Source organism: Pseudophryne corroboree, chromosome 7 (genome assembly GCF_028390025.1).
Source record: "Pseudophryne corroboree isolate aPseCor3 chromosome 7, aPseCor3.hap2, whole genome shotgun sequence".
In the NCBI taxonomy this organism is placed as follows: Eukaryota; Metazoa; Chordata; class Amphibia; order Anura; family Myobatrachidae; genus Pseudophryne; species Pseudophryne corroboree.
This window is the reverse complement of record NC_086450.1, coordinates 198,860,154-198,883,931: the sequence shown is the minus strand read 5'-3', so window position 1 is coordinate 198,883,931 and position 23,778 is coordinate 198,860,154. Positions and strand designations below refer to the sequence as shown.

The 23,778-nt window shown below is 47.9% G+C and overlaps 1 protein-coding gene across 10 annotated transcripts in view; it reads right to left on the bottom strand.

The window, feature by feature from the left end:
- The window catches only part of TNS1 (tensin 1), a 937,838-nt gene that overhangs the window by 390,900 nt on the left and 523,160 nt on the right, over nt 1–23,778 (bottom strand). Inside the window, exon 1 of one of the 10 annotated variants that reach the window (XM_063933945.1) lies at nt 19,690–20,341. The exons of the other annotated variants lie outside the window; for them this stretch is intronic. The gene's annotated coding sequence lies outside the window, so the exon portion shown is untranslated. Of the gene's footprint in view, nt 1–19,689; nt 20,342–23,778 lie in introns of those variants that run through there. 10 annotated transcript variants of the gene reach the window in all.

The following is a 23,778-nucleotide window of genomic DNA, read 5'->3' as shown; positions in this document are numbered from 1 at the left end:
ATCTGTAGTTTGGGTGCCTTAACCTGGACTTTAGACGGGTTTAGCCACTATACATACGCTGTGAAACTCTGTCTATTTGGGAGCATAAAACCTGATGGAACCCAATCAAAGCAACAAATGAATTGCTTAGACGGGTGCCCAAAGTAATGGGTACCCGTCGGAGCAATTCAATTGTTGCTTCGATCCGATCGGGTTCATTTAGTGTCTACTCCAGAGTGAACGGCACGCATGGTGCCACCGGGGGAAATTGCCGAAGGCGCACCTGCTCCTGAAAAGGGGGAGTGGTCCCATCTTTGTCACTCTTGGGAGCGTGTAAAGCACTTATTGAGATGCTGGGCTGCCCCCAAGCGTTCCCATCACTGTGAATATATGCCGTGCACATGCGCACAGCATCTACTCACCGGAGGTGGTCGTGAATCACAACTTTTCCCACAGGACACTGCTGCCCACGGGCGGGGACAGCAGAGGGCATGCTGTTCCTGTGGGGCACTGCCATAAGGACTAGGCACATTCTGTCAATTTAAAATCGGAATGGGTGCGGCACAATACAGAAACAGTCTATCCATAGCTGTGGACACCCGGAATGCCCCCCTTTCCCTGCCTATGTAACAGACGGGATCCCGCCGTTAGTATTGTGTCCACCAGTCACACATACCCAACCCCTACAGAGTTATATGAACAGAAAATAAGAATTTACTTACCGATAATTCTATTTCTCGTAGTCCGTAGTGGATGCTGGGAACTCCGTAAGGACCATGGGGAATAGCGGCTCCGCAGGAGACTGGGCACAAATAGAAAGCTTTAGTACTACCTGGTGTGCACTGGCTCCTCCCCCCATGACCCTCCTCCAAGCCTCAGTTAGGATACTGTGCCCGGACGAGCGTACACAATAAGGAAGGATTTTGAATCCCGGGTAAGACTCATACCAGCCACACCAATCACACCGTATAACTTGTGATCTGAACCCAGTTAACAGTATGATAACAGAGGAGCCTCTAGAAAAGATGGCTCACTACAACAATAACCCGATAACAATAACTATGTACAAGTATTGCAGACAATCCGCACTTGGGATGGGCGCCCAGCATCCACTACGGACTACGAGAAATAGAATTATCGGTAAGTAAATTCTTATTTTCTCTGACGTCCTAGTGGATGCTGGGAACTCCGTAAGGACCATGGGGATTATACCAAAGCTCCCAAACGGGCGGGAGAGTGCGGATGACTCTGCAGCACCGAATGAGAGAACTCCAGGTCCTCCTCAGCCAGGGTATCAAATTTGTAGAATTTAGCAAACGTGTTTGCCCCTGACCAAGTAGCTGCTCGGCAAAGTTGTAAAGCCGAGACCCCTCGGGCAGCCGCCCAAGATGAGCCCACTTTCCTTGTGGAATGGGCTTTTACAGATTTAGGCTGTGGCAGGCCTGCCACAGAATGAGCAAGCTGAATTGTACTACAAATCCAACGAGCAATAGTCTGCTTAGAAGCAGGAGCACCCAGCTTGTTGGGTGCATACAGGATAAACAGCGAGTCAGATTTTCTGACTCCAGCCGTCCTGGAAACATATATTTTCAGGGCCCTGACTACGTCCAGCAACTTGGAGTCCTCCAAGTCCCTAGTAGCCGCAGGTACCACAATAGGCTGGTTCAGGTGAAACGCTGAAACCACCTTAGGGAGAAATTGAGGACGAGTCCTCAATTCTGCCCTATCCGTATGAAAAATTAGGTAAGGGCTTTTATAGGATAAAGCCGCCAATTCTGACACGCGCCTGGCTGACGCCAGGGCCAACAGCATTACCACTTTCCATGTGAGATATTTTAAGTCCACAGTGGTGAGTGGTTCAAACGAATGTGATTTTAGGAACCCCAAAACCACATTGAGATCCCAAGGTGCCACTGGAGGCACAAAAGGAGGCTGTATATGCAGCACCCCTTTGACAAACGTCTGAACTTCAGGAACTGAAGCCAGTTCTTTTTGGAAGAAGATCGACAGGGACGAAATTTGAACCTTAATGGACCCTAATTTTAGGCCCATAGACAGTCCTGTTTGCAGGAAATGCAGGAACCGACCCAGTTGAAATTCCTCTGTAGGGGCCTTCCTGGCCTCGCACCACGCAACATATTTACGCCAAATACGGTGATAATGCTGCACGGTTACATCCTTCCTGGCTTTGATCAGGGTAGGGATGACTTCATCCAGAATGCCTTTTTCCTTCAGGATCCGGCGTTCAACCGCCATGCCGTCAAACGCAGCCGCGGTAAGTCTTGAAACAGACAGGGTCCCTGCTGGAGCAGGTCCCTTCGTAGAGGTAGAGGCCACGGGTCCTCCGTGAGCATCTCTTGAAGTTCCGGGTACCAAGTCCTTCTTGGCCAATCCGGAGCCACGAGTATAGTCCTTACTCCTCTCCTTCTTATGATTCTCAGTACCTTGGGTATGAGAGGCAGAGGAGGGAACACATACACTGACTGGTACACCCATGGTGTTACCAGAGCGTCCACAGCTATTGCCTGAGGGTCCCGTGACCTGGCGCAATACCTGTCTAGTTTTTTGTTGAGGCGGGACGCCATCATGTCCACCTTTGGTTTTTCCCAACGGTTCACAATCATGTGGAAGACTTCTGGGTGAAGTCCCCACTCTCCCGGGTGGAGGTCGTGCCTGCTGAGGAAGTCTGCTTCCCAGTTGTCCACTCCCGGAATGAACACTGCTGACAGTGCTATCACATGATTTTCCGCCCAGCGAAGAATCCTTGCAACTTCTGCCATTGCCCTCCTGCTTCTTGTGCCGCCCTGTCTGTTTACGTGGGCGACTGCCGTGATGTTGTCTGACTGAATCAGCACCGGCTGACCTTGAAGCAGAGGTCGTGCTAGGCTTAGAGCATTGTAGATGGCCCTTAGCTCCAGGATATTTATGTGAAGTGATGTCTCCAGGCTTGACCACAAGCCCTGGAAATTTCTTCCTTGTGTGACTGCTCCCCAGCCTCTCAGGCTGGCATCCGTGGTCACCAGGACCCAGTCCTGAATGCTGAATCTGCGGCCCTCTAGAAGATGAGCACTCTGCAACCACCACAGAAGAGACACCCTTGTCCTTGGGGACAGGGTTATCCGCTGATGCATCTGAAGATGCGATCCGGACCATTTGTCCAGCAGATCCCACTGGAACGTTCTTGCGTGGAATCTGCCGAATGGAATCGCTTCGTAGGAAGCTACCATCTTTCCCAGGACTCTTGTGCATTGATGCACTGAGACTTGCCCTGGTTTCAGGAGGTTTCTGACTAGGTCGGATAACTCCCTGGCTTTTTCCTCCGGAAGGAACTCCTTTTTCTGGACTGTGTCCAGAATCATCCCTAGAAACAGAAGACGTGTCGTCGGAATCAGCTGCGATTTTGGGATATTTAGAATCCAGCCGTGCTGCCGTAGCACTACCTGAGATAGTGCTACTCCGACTACTAACTGTTCTCTGGATCTTGCCCTTATCAGGAGATCGTCCAAGTAAGGGATAATTAAAACGCCTTTTCTTCGAAGAAGAATCATCATTTCGGCCATTACCTTGGTAAAGACCCGGGGTGCCGTGGATAATCCAAACGGCAGCGTCTGAAACTGATAGTGACAGTTTTGTACTACAAACCTGAGGTACCCTTGATGAGAAGGGTAAATGGGGACATGGAGGTAGGCATCTTTGATGTCCAGAGACACCATAAAGTCCCCCTCTTCCAGGTTCGCGATCACTGCTCGGAGTGACTCCATCTTGAACTTGAACCTTTGTATGTAAGTGTTCAAGGATTTCAGATTTAAAATAGGTCTTACCGAGCCGTCCGGCTTCGGTACCACAAACAGCGTTGAATAATACCCCTTCCCTTGTTGCAGGAGGGGTACCTTGATTATCAACTGCTGGGAATACAGCTTGTGAACTGCCTCCAATACTGCCTCCCTGTCGGAGGGAGACGTTGGTAAAGCAGACTTCAGGAACCGGCGAGGGGGAGACGTCTCGAACTCCAATTTGTACCCCTGAGATACTACTTGAAGGATCCAGGGGTCCACTTGCGAGTGAGCCCACTGCGCGCTGAAATTCTTGAGACGGGCCCCCACCGTGCCTGAGTCCGCTTGTAAGGCCCCAGCGTCATGCTGAGGACTTGGCAGAAGCGGGGGAGGGCTTTTGTTCCTGGGAATTGGCTGTCTGTTGCAGTCTTTTTCCCCTTCCTCTGCCCCGGGGCAGAAAAGAGGAACCTTTTGCCCGCTTGCCCTTATGGGAACGAAAGGACTGAGCCGGATAAGACGGCGTCTTTTTATGTTGAGAGGCGACCTGGGGTAAAAATGTGGATTTCCCAGCAGTTGCCGTGGCCACCAGGTCCGATAGACCGACCCCAAATAACTCCTCCCCTTTATAAGGCAATATTTCCATATGCCGTTTAGAGTCCGCATCACCTGACCACTGTCGCGTCCATAATCCTCTTCTGGCAGAAATGGACAGCGCACTCACTCTTGATGCCAGAGTGGAAATATCCCTCTGTGCATCTCGCATATATAGAAATGCATCTTTTAAATGCTCTATAGTCAACAATATACTGTCCCTATCCAGGGTATCAATATTTTCAGTCAGGGAATCCGACCAAGCCACCCCAGCGCTGCACATCCAGGCTGAGGCGATTGCTGGTCGCAGTATAACACCAGTATGTGTGTATATACTTTTTAGGATATTCTCCAGTTTTCTGTCACCTGGTTCCTTGAGGGCGGCCGTATCAGGAGACGGTAACGCCACTTGTTTTGATAAGCGTGTGAGCGCTTTATCCACTCTAGGGGGTGTTTCCCAATGCGCCCTAACCTCTGGCGGGAAAGGGTATAATGCCAATAACTTTTTAGAAATTATCAGTTTTTTATCGGGGGAAACCCACGCTGCATCACACACCTCATTTAATTCGTCTGATTCAGGAAAAACTACAGGTAGTTTTTTCACACCCCACATAATACCCTTTTTAGTGGTACTTGCAGTATCAGAAATGTTTAACACCTCTCTCATTGCCGTGATCATGTAACGTGTGGCCCTAATGGAAGTCACGTTTGTCTCCTCACCGTCGACACTGGAGTCAGTATCCGTGTCGACGTCAGTATCCACCACCTGAGGTAACGGCCTTTTTAGAGCCCCTGATGGTTTCTGAGACGCCTAGCTGATTAGTCGGCTGTCTCATGTTATCAACTGTCTTTTGTAAGGAGCTGACACTGTCACGTAAATCCTTCCATAAAGCCATCCACTCAGGTGTCGACTCCCTAGGGGGTGACATCTCTATTATAGGCAATTGCTCCGCCTCCACATCATTTTCCTCCTCATACATGTCGACACAACGTACCGACACACAGCACACGCACAGGGAATGCTCTGATAGAGGACAGGACCCCACTAGCCCTTTGGGGAGACAGAGGGAGAGTATGCCAGCACACACCAGAGCGCTATATATAGATATTAGTGTTCACTCTAGGATTTTTTTAGGGCAGGGTGCTGATCACGGGTAGGGCACATTTTTCATTCGGGAGGGCACATTTTTCGTTCGGGAGGGCACATTTTTCAGTTAGAAGGGCAAAATTAGGTACATACTATAATGCTTGGTCCTCCCATTCCCACATGATAAAGAATGGGCAGTGCGCGCCAAAGGCGCGCAGCAAAAATTTAGGGGCGTTGTTTTTCGTGGGGAAGGGGCATGGCCACATAATAGTGGCAATTCACATTACACCACACAGTAGTGCAGCTAATACACACTGCACCAGGTAGAACCTCCTATACACACTGCGACAGGTAGAGCACGTTATACATATTGCGCCAGGCAGAGCACATTCTACACTTTGCGCCAGGCAGAGCACGTTATACACATTGCACCAGGTAGAGAGCACTGAGACACACTGCACCAAGTAGAGAGCACCGAGAAACATTGCACCAGGTAGAGAGCACCGAGAAACATTGCACCAGGTAGAGAGCACCGAGAAACATTGCACCAGGTAGAGAGCACCGAGAAACATTGCACCAGGTAGAGAGCACGTTATACACATTGCACCAGGTAGAGAGCACTGAGACACATTGCACCAGGTAGAGAGCACTGAGAAACATTGCACCAGGTAGAGAGCACGTTATACACATTGCACCAGGTAGAGAGCACTAAGACACACTGCACCAGGTAGAGAGCACTGAGACACATTGCACCAGGTAGAGAGCACTGAGACACATTGCACCAGATAGAGAGCACTGAGACACATTGCACCAGGTAGAGAGCACTGAGACACATTGCACCAGGTAGAGAGCACTGAGAAACATTGCACCAGGTAGAGAGCACTGAGAAACATTGCACCAGGTAGAGAGCACTGAGACACATTGCACCAGGTAGAGAGCACTGAGAAACATTGCACCAGGTAGAAAGCACTGAGAAACACTGCACCAGGTAGAGAGCACTGAGGCACATTGCACCAGGTAGAGAGCACTGAGAAACATTGCACCAGGTAGAGAGCACTGAGAAACACTGCACCAGGTAGAGAGCACTGAGAAACACTGCACCAGGTAGAGAGCACTGAGAAACACTGCACCAGGTAGAGAGCACCGAGACACATTGCACCAGGTAGAGAGCACTGAGACACATTGCACCAGGTAGAGAGCACTGAGAAACATTGCACCAGGTAGAAAGCACTGAGAAACACTGCACCAGGTAGAGAGCACTGAGACACATTGCACCAGGTAGAGAGCACTGAGAAACATTGCACCAGGTAGAAAGCACTGAGAAACACTGCACCAGGTAGAGAGCACTGAGACACATTGCACCAGGTAGAGAGCACTGAGAAACATTGCACCAGGTAGAGAGCACTGAAAAACATTGCACCAGGTAGAGAGCACAAGACACACTGCACCAGGTAGGGCACATTTTTGATCTCCGCTTTTTTTGTGCCAATCTTACATACTGGGGGCTGATGCTGCGGGTCACCCCTCACACACCGCGGAGCTGGTTGAAAATGGCCACAACACTGATCCATGTACACAGAGGAGGGAGGGCTGGGTTTGTCTCGGCGGGAGAGGCAAACCCAGCCCTCCTGTCTCATCAGATCATGAGCAGACCTATAGTCTGCTCACAGAGGAGGGGAGCTGCGACGGCTGACAGCTAAGGACGGGCGGGACGCGGAGGTCTCTGTCTCTCATGCAGGGAGACACAGTGATCTCGCTGAGCCAAAAAAAAAGTGGGTCCCAGGGACCCCTCAGTTTTAAAAATTTGGGTCCTACTTCAGTTTCTGGGTCCCACAGCAACGTATGCTTTTGAGATCCCCTTATGCCTCCCCACATAGCATTAGACCACCCCACATGGTAGATAGCAGTTATGGCAGTATTGGGGGGCAAATAGAGGGTTAGGTGCAGGTAGTGCTGTAGGCAGTGTTAGGGGTAGGGAGGCATCAGTACCCAGGATTCGGTGCTTCCTGCTCCCCGTCAACTTTTAAGATCAGCTTCTCTGTGTCCTTGTTGAAGCCCTACCGCTATAACACGAGGTGTGTGCGTATGCTGGGCACTGCTTTGGTTTGGGGATTGTTTGTGTGTATGCTGAGCACTGTGTGGGTGTGGCAGTTGTGTCTATGCTGAGCACTGTGTGTGGATATGGGAGTTTATGTATGCTGGTCACTGTGTATAGGGGGATGTATCCTGGGCACTGTGGGTATGGAGTACCCATATGCTAGGCGCTTTGGGAAGGGGGGGGGGGGGGGGGGGGGATGAGCAATGTGTGGGTATGGGTTGTGCGTATGATGGCCACTGTGCGGGTGTGTGGGTATAGAGGGTGCTATGAGCATTGTAAGTGTGTATAATGAGTACTGTGTGGGTATAGAGCATTATGAGAGCTGTGGGGGGTGTATAATGGGCACTGTGTGGTATAGGGGTGTGCATATGATGGGCGCTGTGTGGTATAGGGGTGTGCATATGATGGGCGCTGTGTGGTTTGGGTGTGCGTATGATGGTCACTATGGGGGTGTGCATACTGGACATTGTGTGGGTTTAGAGGGTTTTATGAGCTCTGGCGGGTGTATAATGAGCACTGTGTGGGCATGGAGTGTGTGTATGATGGGCACTGTGGGGGTGTGAATACTGAGCACTGTGTGGGTATGGGGGTGTTTATAATGGGCACTGTGTGGGTATGTGGGGTATAATGGGTGCAGTAGTGGTGGTAGCAGCAGGGGACAGGATAGGTGCAGTAGTGGTGGTATCAGGGGGCATGATGGGTGCAGTAGTGGTAGGGGGTAGGATAGGTGCAGTAGTGGTAGCAGGGGGTAAGATAGGTTGCGCAGTGGTAGGAGGCAGGATGGGTGCAGTAGTGGTAGCAGGGGGTAAGATAGGTGCAGCAGTGGTAGGAGGCAGGATGGGTGCAGTAGTGGTGGTAGCAGGGGGTAGGATAGGTGCAGTAGTGGTAGCAGGGGGTAAGATAGGTGCAGCAGTGGTAGGAGGCAGGATGGGTGCAGTAGTGGTGGTAGCAGGGGGTAAGATAGGTGCAGCAGTGGTAGGAGGCAGGATGGGTGCAGTAGTGGTGGTAGCAGGGGGTAAGATAGGTGCAGCAGTGGTAGGAGGCAGGATGGGTGCAGTAGTGGTGGTAGCAGGGAGTAGGATAGGTGCAGTAGTGGTAGCAGGGGGTAAGATAGGTGCAGCAGTGGTAGGGGGTAGGATAGGTGCAGTAGTGGTAGCAGGGGGTAAGATAGGTGCAGCAGTGGTAGGAGGCAGGATGGTTGCAGTAGTGGTGGTAGCAGGGGGCAGGATGGGTGCAGTAGTGGTAGCAGAGGGCAGGATGTGTGCACTAGTAGTTGGGACGCTGGGGGAATAAGATGCAGCGTAACAGGAAGCGCCCTCACAGGTATAATGTGCAGGTATTGGCCATGTTATTTAATAAATATAGGAAAGGCCCGCCTGCACGTTTGTGAAACGAAAGATTTATCACCATTCCCACAGGTCGCAGCGCTCTGACCTCTTGGTACTTTGCAGTCGTGGTGCCCGACCGCACTGACATGTCCCGCTCGGCCCCAGCTCATGTTCTCTGCAGCAGACCCACCGGGCTGCCCCTGGTGAAAGCGCTCCTCTCCTCCTCGGCTCCCTCCTGCATCTTCCATTCTCCTGTCATCGTGATGTCCGCGCCCGGTTGCCACCAGCACATTCAATGGGTTGGAGATCAGCGCAGGGAGGAGGGACCGACGTCTCAGGTGGCGCTTGGATTGGGAGACGCTGCCGGCAGCGATTGGATGTTGAGAAGCTGCCGGCGGCTATTGGCTGGTGAGGCAGGGCTTGGGGATTTCTATTGGCTGTGAGGCGGCTGTGAGGCGGCTGTCAGCAAAAAACAGCGCGTCCTGCGGGACCCGCTCACTTTTAAAATCCGAGTCCCTCTTTGCGATCACTGCAGTGTGGTTAATGTGTCCGGCGGGCAGCAAAGTGCGGGGCGGGAGGGCGCACACAAACGGGCAGGGCGGCATTCAGGTGTCTAAAAAAGGGGCAGGGCGCAGCGCCCTGTGAAAGACACCTAGAGTGAACACTAGATATAGGGACAACCTTATATAAGTGTTTCTCCCTTATAGCTGCTGTATTGTTAATAACCCGCCAATTAGTGCCCCCCTCTCTTTTTTACCCTGTTTCTGTAGTGCAGGACTGCAGGGGAGAGTCAGGGAGACGTCCTTCCAGCGGAGCTGTGAGGGAAAATGGCGCCTGTGTGCTGAGGAGATAGGCTCCGCCCCCTTCTCGGCGGCCTTTCTCCCGCTTTTTGTGAAAATCTGGCAGGGGTTAAAATTCATCCATATAGCCCAGGGGCTATATGTGATGTATTTTTAGCCAGCCAAGGTGTTTCTATTGCTGCTCAGGGCGCCCCCCCCTAGCGCCCTGCACCCTCAGTGACCGGAGTGTGAAGTGTGCTGAGAAGCAATGGCGCACAGCTGCAGTGCTGTGCGCTACCTCGTGGAAGACAGGATGTCTTCTGCCGCCGATTTGCCGGACTCTTCTTGCTTCTGGCTCTGTAAGGGGGCCGGCGGCGCGGCTCTGGGACCGAGCTCCAAGGCTGGGCCTGTGATCGGTCCCTCTGGAGCTAATGGTGTCCAGTAGCCTAAGAAGCCCTATCCACTCCGCACGCAGGTGAGTTCGCTTCTTCTCCCCTTAGTCCCTCGATGCAGTGAGCCTGTTGCCAGCAGGTCTCACTGAAAATAAAAAACCTTTACTAAAACTTTCACTAAGAAGCTCAGGAGAGCCCCTAGTGTGCACCCTTCTCGTTCGGGCACAAAAATCTAACTGAGGCTTGGAGGAGGGTCATGGGGGGAGGAGCCAGTGCACACCAGGTAGTACTAAAGCTTTCTATTTGTGCCCAGTCTCCTGCGGAGCCGCTATTCCCCATGGTCCTTACGGAGTTCCCAGCATCCACTAGGACGTCAGAGAAAAACTGAATGAAACATAGCATGACACATGTATACTAGCATACAGTGAGCACTAGATGAGGCAGGTAAGACCAATTATTAATGTGACGTATTTATACTATAACAGCAGGTCAATTGCTTTAAAACATTCAACTGTTTCAATTCAAAATGAGCAGAAACAGTGTCTGTAGATAAAATTGCAGGAGATAATTTACCAGCCAATCAGCTTCTACCTTACATTTCACAGGCTAAGGCGCCCTACACACTCGGCGATGCGCCGCCGAGGTGCCCGACGGCCGATACGGCCGACGAGCAACCCGGCGGCGGGGGGGCAGTGACGGGGGGAGTGAAGTTTCTTCACTCCCCCCGTCACCCGGCTGCATTGAAGTGCAGGCAAATATGGACGAGATCGTCCATATTGGCCTGCATGCACAGCCGACGGGAGATCAGCGATGAACGAGCGCGGGGCCGCGCATCGTTCATCGCTGGAGTCTCCACACTGAAAGATATGAACGAGTTCTCGTTCATTTATGAACGAGATCGTTCATATCTTTCAGAATATCGGCATGTGTGTAGGGCCTATAAGTCTGAAAAAATATAGTTAGGAGCGGATTGGTTGGTACTTTCTCTCTCCCAATTTTATCTCTCTTCCGGTTTTGCTAAATAGCCCCCTAAATAATTAAGATTTTGACAGTGCTAATGAATCTAATTGCAAGCACCAATGAATTTTGGATTCTGTTGTGAAGACTAGTCAATCAAGATGAAGGAAGTTCAATCACTGACATTCTCCCAGTTTTGTTTTATAACAGGCAAACACCATGGTACTTACTGTATATACTCGAGTATAAGCCGACTTTTTCAGCACTTTTTTTTGTGCTGAAAAAGCCCCCTCGGCTTATACTCGAGTCAGTGGGAAGGAGGGCACAGCGCGCGCCTCTCCTGTGTCCCTCCTGCGTCTCCGGCGGGTCTATTAAATGAAGTATCCGTTCGTGAGCTCTGATTGGCTCACGAACCGACACTTAATTTAACACACATACGCCGCTGCCGCCGGAGACGCAGGAGGGACACAGGAGAGGCGCGCGCTGTGTCCTCCGTATCCCTCCTTCACAAAACAGCGTGTGAGCGGCGGAGAGTAAGTTGTAACTGGCACTGGGGGAGCATATTTGGCACTTGGGGGGGGCATATGTGGCACTGGGGGAGCATATTTGGCACTTGGGGGGGGGCATATGTGGCACTGAGGGGGCATATCTGGCAGTATGAGGGCATATCTGGCACTGTGGGGGCATATCTGGCACTGTGGGGGCATATCTGGCACTGTGGGGGCATATCTGGCACTGTGGGGGCTCTGTACGGCTAGAGCTGCATTTCCCACCCTAGGCTTATACTCGAGTCAATAAGTTTTACCAGGTTTTTGTAGTAAAATTAGGCGCCTCTGCTTATAATAAGAATTTACTTACCGATAATTCTATTTCTCGGAGTCCGTAGTGGATGCTGGGGTTCCTGAAAGGACCATGGGGAATAGCGGCTCCGCAGGAGACAGGGCACAAAAAGTAAAGCTTTAGGATCAGGTGGTGTGCACTGGCTCCTCCCCCTATGACCCTCCTCCAAGCCAGTTAGGTACTGTGCCCGGACGAGCGTACACAATAAGGGAGGAATTTTGAATCCCGGGTAAGACTCATACCAGCCACACCAATCACACCGTACAACTTGTGATCTAAACCCAGTTAACAGTATGATAACAGCGGAGCCTCTGAAAAGATGGCTCACAACAATAATAACCCGATTTTTGTAACTATGTACAAGTATTGCAGATAATCCGCACTTGGGATGGGCGCCCAGCATCCACTACGGACTCCGAGAAATAGAATTATCGGTAAGTAAATTCTTATTTTCTCTATCGTCCTAGTGGATGCTGGGGTTCCTGAAAGGACCATGGGGATTATACCAAAGCTCCCAAACGGGCGGGAGAGTGCGGATGACTCTGCAGCACCGAATGAGAGAACTCCAGGTCCTCTTTTGCCAGGATATCAAATTTGTAGAATTTTACAAACGTGTTCTCCCCTGACCACGTAGCTGCTCGGCAGAGTTGTAATGCCGAGACCTCTCGGGCAGCCGCCCAAGATGAGCCCACCTTCCTTGTGGAATGGGCCTTAACCGATTTAGACTGTGGCAGGCCTGCCTCAGAATGTGCAAGTTGAATTGTGTTACAAATCCAACGAGCAATCGACTGCTTAGAAGCAGGCGCACCCAACTTGTTGGGTGCATACAGTATAAACAGCGAGTCAGATTCTCTGACTCCAGCTGTCCTGGAACATATTTTCAGGGCCCTGACAACTTCTAGCAACTTGGAGTCCTCCAAGTCCCTAGTAGGTGCAAGGCACCACAATAAGCTGGTTCAGGTGAAACACTGACACCACCTTAGGGAGAGAACTGGGGACGAGTCCGCAGCTCTGCCCTGTCCGAATGGACAAACAGATATGGGCTTTTTTGAGAAAAAACCACCAATTTGACACTCGCCTGGTCCAGGCCAGGGCCAAGAGCATGGTCACTTTTTATGTGAGATGCTTCAAATCCACATATTTGACTGGTTTTAAACCAATGTGATTTGAGGAATCCCAGAACTACGTTGAGATCCCACAGTGCCACTGGAGGCACAAAAAAGGGGTTTGTATATGCAATACTCCCTTGACAAACTTCTGGACTTCAGGAACTGAAGCCAATTCTTTCTGGAAGAAAATTTACAGGGCCGAATTTGAACCTTAATGGACCCCAATTTGAGGCCCATAGACACTCCTGTTTGCAGGAAATGCAGGAAACGACCGAGTTGAAATTTCTTTGTGGGGCCTTCCTGGCCTCACACCACGCAACATATTTTCGCCACACGTGGTGATAATGTTGTGCGGTCACCTCCTTTCTGGCTTTGACCAGGGTAGGAATGACCTCTTCCGGAATGCCTTTTTTCCCTTAGGATCCGGCTTTCCATCGCCATGCCGACAAACGCAGCTGCGGTAAGTCTTGGAACAGACATGGTACTTGCTGAAGCAAGTCCCTTCTTAGCGGCAGAGGCCATAAGACCTCTGTAAGCATCTCTTGAAGTTCCGGGTACCAAGTCCTTCTTGGCCAATCCGGAGCCATGAGTATAGTTCTTACTCCTCTACGTCTTATAATTCTCAGCACCTTAGGTATGAGAAGCAGAGGAGGGAACACATACACCGACTGGTACACCCACGGTGTTACCAGAACGTCCACATCTATTGCCTGAGGGTCTCTTGACCTGGCGCAATACCTGTCCCGTTTTTTGTTCAGACGGGACGCCATCATGTCCACCTTTGGTATTTCCCAACGGTTTACAATCATGTGGAAAAAACTTCTCAATGAAGTTTCCACTCTCCCGGGTGGAGGTCGTGCTGAGGAAGTCTGCTTCCCAGTTTCCATTCCCGGGATGAAAAACTGCTGACAGTGTTATCACATGATTTTCCGCCCAGCGAAAAATCCTTGCAGTTTCTGCCATTGCCCTCCTGCTTCTTGTGTCGCCCTGTCTGTTTACGTGGGCGACTGCCGTGATGTTTTTCCCACTGGATCAATACCGGCTGACCTTGAAGCAGAGGTCTTGCTAAGCTTAGAGCATTATAAATTTACCCTTAGCTCCAGTATATTTATGTGGAGAAAAGTCTCCATACTTGATCACACTCCCTGGAAATTTTTCCCTTGTGTGACTGCTCCCCAGCCTCTCAGGCTGGGCTCCGTGGTTACCAGCATCCAATCCTGAATGCCGAATCTGCGGCCCTCTAGAAGATGAGCACTCTATAACCACCACAGGAGAGACACCCTTGTCCTTGGATATTGGGTTATCCGCTGATGCATCTGAAGATGCGATCCGGACCATTTGTCCAGCAGATCCCACTGAAAAGTTCTTACGTGAAATCTGCCGAATGGAATTGCTTCGTAGGAAGCCACCATCTTTACCAGGACCCTTGTGCAATGATGCACTGTTTTTAGGAGGTTCCTGACTTGCTCGGATAACTCCCTGGCTTTCTCTTCCGGGAGAAACACCTTTTTCTGGACTGTGTCCAGAATCATCCCTAGGCACAGCAGACGTGTCGTCGGGATCAGCTGCGATTTTGGAATATTTAGAATCCACCCGTGCTGATTGTAGCAGTATCCGAGATAGTGCTACTCCGACCTCCAACTGTTCCCTGGACTATGCCCCTATCAGGAGATCGTCCAAGTAAGGGATAATTAAGACGCCTTTTCTTCGAAGAAGAATCATCAATTCGGCCATTACCTTGGTAAAGACCCCGGGGTGCCGTGGACAATCCAAACGGCAGCGTCTGAAACTGATAGTGACAGTTCTGCACCACGAACCTGAGGTACCCTTAGTGAGAAGGGCAAATTTGGGACATAGAGGTAAGCATCCCTGATGTCCCGGGACACTATATAGTCCCCTTCTTCCTGGTTCGTTATCACTGCTCTGAGTGACTTCATCTTAATTTGAACCTTTGTAAGTGTTCAAAAAAAAATTTTTAGAATAAGTCTCACCTAGCCTTCTGGCTTCAGTACCACAATATAGTGTGGAATAATACCCCTTTTCTGTAGTAGGAGGGGTAATTTAATTATCACCTGCTGGGAATACAGCTTGTGAATTTTTTCCCATACTACCTCCTTGTCGGAGGGAGACTTGGTAAAGCAGACTTCAGGAGCCTGCGAAGGGGAAACGTCTCGACATTCCCATCTGTACCCCCGGGATACTACTTGTAGGATCCAGGGGTCCTGTACGGTCTCAGCGCCATGCTGAGAACTTGTCAGACGCGGTGGAACGCTTCTGTTCCTGGGAATGGGCTGCCTGCTGCAGTCTTCTTCCCTTTCCTCTATCCCTGGGCAGATATGATCTTATAGGGACGAGAGGACTGAGGCTGAAAAGACGGTGTCTTTTTCTGCAGAGATGTGACTTAGGGTAAAAACCGGTGGATTTTCCAGCAGTTGCCGTGACCACCAGGTCCGATGGACCGACCCCAAACAAGTCCTCTTCCTTTATACGGCCATACTGTGCCGTTTGGAATCTGCATCACCTGACCACTGTCGTGTCCATAACATCTTCTGGCAGTTATGGACATCGCGTTTATTCATGATGCCAGAGTGCAAATATCCCTCTGTGCATCTCGCATATATAGAAATGCTCTATAGTCAATAAAATACTGTCCCTGTCAAGGGTATCAATATTTTTAGTCAGGGAATCCGACCAAGCCACCCTAGCTCTGCACATCCAGGCTGAGGCGATCGCTGGCCGCAGTATAACACCAGTATGTGTGTATATACTTTTTATTATATTTTCCAGCCTTGTCAGCTGGTCCTTGAGGACGGCCCTATCTATAGACGGTACCGCCACTTGTTTTGATAAGCGTGTGAGCGCCTTATCCACCTTAAGGGGTGTTTCCCAACGCGCCCTAACTTCTGGCGGGAAAGGGTATACCGCCCATAATTTTCTATCGGGGGGAACCCACGCATCATCACACACTTTATTTAATTTATCTGATTCAGGAAAAACTATGGTAGTTTTTTCACATCCCACATAATACCCTCTTTTGTGGTACTTGTAGTATCAGAAATACGTAACACCTCCTTCATTGCCTTTAACGTGTGGCCCTAATAAGGAATACGTTTGTTTATTCACCGTCGACACTGGATTCAGTGTCCCTGTCTGTGTCTGTGTCGACCGACTAAAGTAAACGGGCGTTTTAAAACCCTTGACGGTGTTTTTGAGACGTCTGGACCGTACTAATTGTTTGTCGGCCGTCTCATGTCGTCAACCGACTTTGCAGCGTGTTGACATTATCACGTAATTTCCTAAATAAGCCATCCATTCCGGTGTCGACTCCCTAGAGAGTGACATCACCATTACAGGCAATTGCTCCGCCTCCTCACCAACATCGTCCTCCTACCTGTCGACACACACGTACCGACACACAGCACACACACAGGGAATGCTCTGATAGAGGACAGGACCCACTAGCCCTTTGGAGAGACAGAGGGAGAGTTTGCCAGCACACACCAAAAACGCTATAATTATATAGGGACAACCTTATATAAGTGTTTTCCCTTATAGCATCTTAATATATATATAAGCATATCGCCAAATTAGTGCCCCCCCTCTCTGTTTTAACCCTGTTTCTGTAGTGCAGTGCAGGGGAGAGCCTGGGAGCCTTCCCTCCAGCCTTTCTGTGAGGGAAAATGGCGCTGTGTGCTGAGGAGATAGGCCCCGCCCCTTTTTCGGCGGCCTCGTCTCCCGCTCTTAACGGATTCTGGCAGGGGTTAAATATCTCCATATAGCCTCCGGAGGCTATATGTGAGGTATTTTTAGCCAAAATAGGTATTCATTTGCCTCCCAGGGCGCCCCCCTCCCAGCGCCCTGCACCCTCAGTGACTGCCGTGTGAAGTGTGCTGAGAGGAAAATGGCGCACAGCTGCAGTGCTGTGCGCTACCTTTAGAAGACTGAGGAGTCTTCTGCCGCCGATTCTGGACCTCTTCTTACTTCAGCATCTGCAAGGGGGCCGGCGGCAAGGCTCCGGTGACCATCCAGGCTGTACCTGTGATCGTCCCTCTGGAGCTGATGTCCAGTAGCCAAGAAGCCAATCCATCCTGCACGCAGGTGAGTTCACTTCTTCTCCCCTAAGTCCCTCGTTGCAGTGATCCTGTTGCCAGCAGGACTCACTGTAAAATAAAAAACCTAAGCTAAACTTTCCTAAGCAGCTCTTTAGGAGAGCCACCTAGATTGCACCCTTCTCGGCCGGGCACAAAATCTAACTGGCTTGGAGGAGGGTCATAGGGGGAGGAGCCAGTGCACACCACCTGATCCTAAAGCTTTACTTTTTGTGCCCTGTCTCCTGCGGAGCCGCTATTCCCCATGGTCCTTTCAGGAACCCCAGCATCCACTAGGACGATAGAGAAATTCGGGTCGATTTATACTCGAGTATATACGGGTATTCTTTAGCTATCTATAGAGTATATGTTCCTAATCTGTATTGGAAATACAATACAGATGTAGTATGATCATTTCCAGTGATCAGAACATGTTGCAATGTTTATCTTTCCATATACATCTGAAAGTCATCACAAGGAACAATCTTATATGAACCTAACCAATTGTACTGTTCCTAAGATGTGGGGGACCTGATGGCAGGTGTCAAATGGTCATCTGGATCTTAGTAAACATACCAGAGTCAGATCTGAAATGTCACAGCAAATCCGATTGGTAGACAAAGTGAAGGCTTTCTTGTGCCACATTCTTGTGCCCAATTGCACCAGAATCAGCTGAGTAAAGCGGCTTATCCTGCGCAAACTACTGGGCGTGCCGCAGTTAGGGTGCCCAAAAAACCTACTTTAGATGGATTACTGCTCACATCTCAGGTGGGTGCGAGCAGAAATTCACGATAAGTAATGGGCATTAAAAACAATTGAATAGCTCCCGGTCTTTTTATGGTATCTTCGAGCAAGAAAAACAACTGAATTACCTTCAAAATGTCACAGGGTATCTGACTAGTTGGGATCCATACCAACAGTAAAGCCCAACTTTTATCATATACTTCATGCTTTGGAGGCCAAATTAAATAGAGATTAACAAGCACTTCCCAATACATAGTTCTGATACAATATACAGTACAGTTATAATGTCTGCCCTTTGGATTTTTCCTATTACAGGTTGAGTATCCCATATCCAAATATTCCGAAATACGGCATTTTTTTAGTGAGACTGAGATAGTGAAACCTTCGTTTTTTGATGGCTCAATGTACACAAACTTTGTTTAATACACAAAGTTATTAAAAATATTGTATTAAATGACCTTCAGGCTGTGTGTATAAGGTGTATATGTAACATAAAAGCATTCTGTGCTTAGACTTAGGTCCCATCACCATGATATCTCATTATGGTATGCAATTATTCCAAAATACGGAAAATTCCGATATCCAAAATACTTCTGGTTCCAAGCATTTTGGATAAGGGATACTCAACCTGTAATAAGAGTCCTGACATATTTTATATTCATACAAAGTTACCAGTACTAGTAACAGTACAGTACAGTACAGTACAGTACAGTCCACTCGCAGCTGTCTTGTTAGGGCAGAGAATTCTCTGAACTAGTAAAGTACGCCTGGCAGGTGATATTCTATTATTTTATGCAATGCTTTGGTTGTGGTATTATTTTATGTAATGCTTTGGTTGTGGTGATATTGGTACTCCTCAGACAAGCAAAATATGTCCTACAAGCCAACAATAATAATACACCCAGAACTGGATGGACAGTATTTATGTAGGAATAATGGTATCCATGTCTGAGAATAGTTATTTCATTTACATTCAACCAAACTGAAACGGCATCATCTCAAAGAGCAACTGATGGCATGGGTGAATTATCAGAAAACATGGCACAGAATGAGAGTGAGGCGAGACATGCTGCCTACATGCAAAGCAAAGACTGAGTTGTGCTGTAGCCTAGCCTTACATGTGACTATTCAGTTGTGGAACTACTAGTCCCATAATATTCTGTTGTGTTCGAGAGCTGCAAGTCGCCTAACATTGCAGGCATGGATTTTTCAGTTACTGAATACTAACAGAAACAGTTGGGAAACCATTAACTTTGAATCCAACACTGATTATACTGCTGTAAGTAGTAGTCACGCAACCCCAATTCGGCAATAAATCAAAAACAAACAAACATTCAATTCACAGGTGTCTGACAAACTTCAGTTACAGTTCCCATGATGGATACAGAACTCTTCTTCAACAACTAAAGTTTAATATTTAATACACTGTCCAGATTAAGGGGTATTTTTACTAAACAGCGGTTTTTGAAAAACTCCGATTTAGGGGGGCAATTTAGCAAAGCATGCAGGGAGATAAAATACCAACCAATCAACTCCTCTCATTTGACAAACACAGCCTTTAAAATGAAGATGCCTACTTTATCTTCCTCCAAGCTTTGATAAATCTCCCCCATTGCCTGTCAGATTTTAAAGGGCAATAATAATATTTCATGCAAATCAAGCCTGATTTTGCATTTACTATTATTGCCCTTTTAAATATGGCAGGCAAAATTGATTTAAAAAATTAGTCTCTTTGGAAGTCCCTTAATTTGCTAGTGGGGGGGGGGGGGGGAGAGACATATTTGGGGTTATAGGCATCATGAGTATTCAGTATAGAAGCTATATAAGTAATAAAATAATATATCAGTGCTCAGCCATAAGTGTGCCACAGATGTCTGTCCCATCAGCAACAAGCACTCAGCTGCACGCTTGTCCCGTGCCTTACCTCGTATACAGCTGCTGCAAGTTCCTTCTATATCAGCCACCGTACGCCCAGGTGTCCCAGTTACCCGATTTCTTTGTGAAAATCCAAAAGTTTATCTGGAAGTAATCCAGAAACGAATCTTGCATCCTTCTCGCATGTCACCTTGACAGAGGGGTGAATAGGGCACAGAAATGCCAAAGGGGAGAGCAAAAACAAACTGAGAAACGCAAAATAAAAAAATAAAAAAAGTTGCAAACAAGAAGCCAAAAAGGGTTAATAAGTTTCCAGGACAGAGCGAGAGTGTGTGTGCAGTGGAAGCCTGCGAGCCGCGCGGGGATCACAGTGTATGGAGAGGCTAAAAGGTACTGGAAGGGGGGCGCCTGGGGTGCTTATTTCTCCCTATCCATTTGCCTCAATCGTGGGTGTTTTTTTTTTTTGTGGGTGTTTTTTTTTTTCATGAGCTGCACACTCCAAGCAAAACACATACACACCCAACAACAACTCCTGGCTGCAGGACTGATCCGTGCAGCCTTAAAGGGCATGGAATCCAGGAGGGGGGAAAAACATGATAATACGCATAGGTCCAGCAGCAGCAGGATAAGCTGGGAAAGAAGGAGCCGCGGAATGGGCTCTAGTCCTGGCCAGGTGGGAGGGAGCACAGCTGGGCGAGGTGGAGGGAGAGGAGGGGTCTCACCAATTTCTTCTCCAGTTCTCCTCCATGTTATAAAATAAAACTGTACATGCAGCTGGCTTCCTGTGAATTAACCACATCACTGCCAGGAACCCTGTGCCAGTAGCCTTCCCGGAACTGTAGTTCACTGCAAAATACCTTTTCATTTCATTTTCTTTGCAGGCATACTTTTAAAAGAGCAGTTTTAGAAAGGTTTGCTGGATGCCCATTGAAAAGCTGCATATGTACTGTAATTGCTGTATTGTGGGACAGACATTAATAGCACGTGTGTGTATATATATATATATATATATATATATATATATACATATATATATAGCGCGACAGAGCTGTGGCAGAAGAGAAAACAGGATCACAGGTAATGTACCTAATAAACCTTTCAATGTTTCCATTTATATAATAAGCTTTTGTTTATATACACAAATATATATATTATTACCAGTTAGAATTAAAAACCTGACGACAGTCGTGGAGACGACCGAAACGTTGTTAACCACAAAGATACAGTTGCGAGTTTCTGTTTACAGCTAGGAGTATGTATATATATATATATATATATATATATATATATATATATATATATATATATATATATATAGCACACACATATTCCACAGCGCTTTACAGAGATTATTTGGCCATTCACATCAATCCCTGCCCCAGTGGAGCTTGCAATCTATATTCCCTATCACATATACACACATAGTCATGCTAGGGTTCATTTTTGTTTTGGAAACAATTACCCTACCAGTATGTTTGTGGATTGTGGGAGGAAACTCACCTAAGCATGGGGAGAATATACAAACTCCACACAGTTAGGGTCATAGTGGGTATTTAACCCATGACCTCAGTGCTGTGAGGCAGTAATGCTAACCATTACACTTTCCATACTGCAGTACAGGTTGAGTATCCCTTATCCAAAATGCTTGGGACGAGAGGTATTTTGGATATCGGATTTTTCCGTATTTTGGAATAATTGCATACCATAATGAGATATCATGGTGATGGGACCCAAGTCTAAGCACAGAATGCATTTATGTTACATATACACCTTATACACACAGCCGGAAGGTAATTTTAGCCAATATGTTTTGTAACTTTGTGCATTGAACAAAGTGTATCTACATTCACACAATTCATTCATGTTTCATATACACCTTATACACACAGCCTGAAGGTCATTTAATACAATATTTTTAATAACTTTGTGTATTAAACAAAGTTTGCGTACATTGAGCCATCAAAAAACAAAGGTTTCACTGTCTCACTCAAAAAAGTCCGTATTTCGGAATATTCCGTATTTCGGAATATTTGGATATGGGATACTCAACCTGTGTATATATATATATATATATATATATATATATATATATATATATATATATATATATATATATACACACATATATCATACCTCCCAACTGTCCCGATTTTCCCGCTGTCCCACCCGCGGGCCGCAGTGTCCCGCGGTGGGGGGGGGGCAGTTGGGAGGCTCTGTCTCTCGCTGCCCTGCTTAGCAGAGCAGCAGGAGAGAAGGTTCCCCTTCGGAGCGCAGCAGACCACACTGAAAAGGGTGCATCCCCGGTGCGGTGCTCTGCATCCTGGGTGGCGCCGAAGATGTGGAGTGTCGCAGGTGGCAGAAGCGCCGCAGCTTGGGGTGAGAAACTGCTGCAACCCTTCCGCTGCTAAACTCTGCAATTAGTCGATTAAGGGGGTAGGCTCCCCTCACCACAGTGCCCCACAGGCCTTGTTAATTAAGGGGGTTGGATCCCCTCTCTCTATAATGTGAATTTAGGCTCCTACCGTGTGTTATAATATGAAAGGGACACCAGTACTAGATAGTATAATGGGTCCTACTACACTGAAGGCCACGCCCCCTTCTGAGTGGCCACACCCCCTTTTCCAGAGCGCACGCATAATTCAAACCTCCACTTTTTCATACCCCCCTTAAAAAATTAAACTTCGACCACTGCACCTACATCTATACATACACACCCTGACATCTTTATACACAGTGACACCTAGTTGTGTAGGAGATGATGATGGTAAGGTGCATGTGGAATTGAAAAGAATGTTCCCAGTATGACCTGAAACAGCTGGCGTGTCATGTTGGCACATCGCCATTAGCGTGCGCACATACTTTCCTTTTGTATTTTATTTATTATTATTATTTATTTTATTTTATTTGGGGGGGGGGGGCATTTTTGATCTTGCCCTGGGCTCCAAAACCCCTAGTTACCCCTGATGTGTACAAATGGGTGGCACTCCTGGGGACCTTCTACAACTAAAATAATGACAGAGACTGCGCCCTGAAGTGCAGGTAAAGTTTCAGCTGTATCGGTCTGACGAAAGCTGCAATACAGCTGAAACGTTACCTGCACTTCAGGGCGCAGTCTCTGTCATTATTTCAGTTGTAGAAGGTCCCCAGGAGTGCCATTCATTTGTACACACACATATATATATATATATATATATATATATATATATATATATATATATCCAGCATATAGGCGTCACTCACGCCGTGAGTGCCGCCTATATGCTGGATATATTACTGGACACAGCGCTTGCTGTTACCACTGGAAGGCACCGGCTATATTGATTACTTCACCCCTAACTGAGGACACAGTGAGTGCCGTGCAACAAGCATTGATATATATATATATATATATATATATATTCATTCATTCATTCATGTGTCAATATGAAAAAACAAAACCAAGAAAAATGTACACCTTATAACTGAAAATCTATTTACATCTCCAAGTAGCAAATATTTTGTAAGAAAAAAAAAAAGTTTTGAGAAATAACGAAATATATAACACAGTTTCGCTATTTAGGAATCACATACAGGCCCATAGGGCTACACCCAGGCCACAGATACTGTTAAAGAGCCTGGCACTGATCCAATAATGCAGATGTCTTTTATGGATGGATAATGTATTTGACAACATAGGGGGTTCTAGTTTCTTTATTTTTACACCGGCAGCTCCAGGGTAACTAACGTATGTTTCACCTTCAGCACTTTGTCTTCAAGAGTAACAAGTTTGGACTTAGAAGAAATGGAGACAGTTCCCAGCTCAGTCTATCCTGTCGCGTCTCCCACCGGCCTCATGTTCCATAGTCGTCAGGAGAGAGAAAGGAATGAGGTATTTCACCTGGGGAGATGGTCAGCAGCCAGGGATTTTTATTTCCTCTGCCCTCAAAGCTGGAATTTGTTTTCCACAGATCAGTGCCAAGTATTCTGCCCAAAAATACATTTCTCTTACTTCTACTGTGCCAGACAATGAGCAAGCATCAATCTTACCCAATATTTTATTGCAGTACTTAGACAACCTTGGTTCCACAGATCAGTGTGCTGCAAGTATCTGCATCTGTTCATATCCTGGCATGTATGTGCTACTGCACAGTACCACCTA